Genomic DNA, 2,500 nt, shown 5'->3' with positions numbered 1-2,500 from the left:
CTACCGGGCTCCGGCGCCGGCCGCCTCGTCTACCGGGCTCCGGCGCCGGCCGCCTCGTCTACCGGGCTCCGGCGCCGGCCGCCACGTCTACCGGGCTCCGGCGCCGGCCGCCACGTCTACCGGGCTCCGGCGGGACTTGGTCGCAGTTCTCGAGCTGAACGGTAGACCTGTTTGCCGCGCCGCTCGCGGGGACGTGACCAAGGGGTCGCTGTGTCGCGCTGCCTCCAGTTACGTCATCGTAACAGGCAGCGTCATTGGCGGGCCTCCCCGGCGGGAGGAGTTAGCGCTCTTGGAGTTCGCAGGGGCTGTGGACTTAGTGGTACGTTCTATATGCGCGAGCGGTGGCTCGCGGGCAGGGCAGTAGGAGCGCGACTCGACCCGCGCGGCTGGGGCGCTTGGCGGCCGTTGTGGCGGTTGCCTCGGCGTGTTTGGCCGTTTTTCCGCCCGTTCGGGACGGTTGCCCGCGCGGCCGATGGCGGCCGAGGCCCATGCTGGTCCGTGGTGAGGCACCGGAGATGCTCGTGAAGCATGCCGGCTGCTGCCGCGCTCGCGAGCGCCCGGGGACGGGGGGACGGGCGCGCGGCGCAGTCGTGCCTCGGCTTTTTGGGCTTTTTGCGGTTGTTCCCCCTCCCTCTTCCTTCTCCGGCCCTAAGCTGGAGCCCGCGAGGCAGGCCGGCAAGAGCGTCGCAGCCGGTCCCGGTGGCTGGCAGCCCGAGCGCAGTGCGTCAGGGAGTCGGGAGGTGTGCCTCGCGCCTCCGGTGGCCTTACTCCCTGGCTCCAGAAACACCCGCCAACGGCACGGGTGAGGCGTGGCGTGTGGCGTCTCGCCTGCCCGTTTTTTGGGTGGCTTTTTGTGTTTTCCCCGTCCTTTTTTCTTTTTTTTTTTTTTTTTCCCCCCCCCGGCTTTTCTCCGGCCTCTCTCTCCCTCTGCAGGGCGAGTGGTATCATCCTGCTGGGCGGGCGTAGACGGGCGACCGGCGGCGGTCGTGCCGGTGCTCTCGAACGCGGGCAAAGCCCGGCGACCGGCGGCGGTCGTGCCGGTGCTCTCGAACGCGGGCAAAGCCCGGCGACCGGCGGCGGTCGGTGCCGGTGCTCTCGAACGCGGGCAAAGCCCGGCGACCGGCGGCGGTCGGTGCCGGTGCTCTCGAACGCGGCAAAGCCCGGCGACCGGCGGCGGTCGGTGCCGGTGCTCTCGAACGCGGCAAAGCCCGGCGACCGGCGGCGGTCGGTGCCGGTGCTCTCGAACGCGGCAAAGCCCGGCGACCGGCGGCGGTCGTGCCGGTGCTCTCGACCGCCGAAGGAGCGCGTGGAGTCGCAGGTGTGCTGCGGCCTTCCAGCGTTCCCGTTGACGTCGCTCAAGGGACTCGTTGCACGGAGCGGGTGGCGCCGGCGGCACCTGTCCCGGTCCCCCTCCTTCGACCGCTGCAGAGCCGCAGGTAGCGCGCGCCGAGGCGTCCCCGGGTGCCCTCCCGGGGGGTGGCGCTGGGCGTGTGCGGCCGTCGCTGTCCCAGGAGCGTGGCCTCGGCTTTTCCGCCCTCTCTCCCCTTCAACCGATCGATGAGGCTTTTCGGGTCGCGTCGGAAAGGGCCCCCGGCGGGCCGGCTCTTCCGTGCTCCCTGGAACGGGGAGGCACGGCGGTGTCCGGTGGTCAGGCAGGGTGGTCTCCTTTCCCGTTCGCTTCCCGTGGTGTGGCTGTGAGGTGTTGCCCTCGTCCCCCCCCGAGCGAAGGGGGCCGTGGCGATGGCGGCGGGGCGCGTGCCTCGCCGCGTCCCGTGGCCCCCCCCCTCCCCGTTGGGCGGGGTTCCTGGGGCGGCTTCTTCACCGAACGGGGCTGTGTGACGGCCGCGTGGCCCCGCGAGCTCTCAGGTGTCCGCAACCGACGCGAGGCGCCGGTGCCAGCCTCGGTCCGGGTACCCGTGGGTGCCGGCCGCGAGCAGCGCTGGGCGGTGGGGCGGCCTGAGCCAAGAGACTGGGGCGAGCGAGCGAGCGTGGGGCTGCACCTGCCCGGGTGGGCCCCCCGAGGGGTCGCGCGTGCGGTGGGGGGGGGGCGTTCCCCGCTGCCGCCGCTGCGACGGCGTCGGCTCTTCGTGCCGCACCCCCGCCCGCTGCGGAGCGAGCCGCCCCGGCAGGGGCCGCGGTCGCGGGGTGGCGCCCGCCCCGGCGGGTCGCTGTCTCCTCTAGCACGTCCGGTGCTCCCGCGGCAGGCAGGGGAGCCGAGTGCCTTCTCGCGGTCTCCCGCCGTCGACGGGCCTGCGAGCTGCAGGCGGGGGCCGGCCGTAGGGGGCGGGTCAGTCCCGGCCGGCCGATGCCGCGCGGAGCGGGTCGCGTGCGGGCTGGCGGGCGCGCGGGCGCGCGCGTGTCCCCGTCTCGCGGGAGACGGGAGCGCGGCGCCGGCGCCGCTGCCGCCGCGCGCGGGCCAAAAGCAAGCTGCGCAGCGGTCCCGGCTCCTTGCCCGCGGCGGCGCGGGAAGGGCCGGCCGCCGGGGTCGGTGGCGCGCCGC

The sequence above is a fragment of the Gavia stellata genome, unplaced genomic scaffold (genome assembly GCF_030936135.1).
Source record: "Gavia stellata isolate bGavSte3 unplaced genomic scaffold, bGavSte3.hap2 HAP2_SCAFFOLD_97, whole genome shotgun sequence".
NCBI lineage: Eukaryota > Metazoa > Chordata > Aves > Gaviiformes > Gaviidae > Gavia > Gavia stellata.
Note: the sequence above shows the minus strand (reverse complement) of the source record.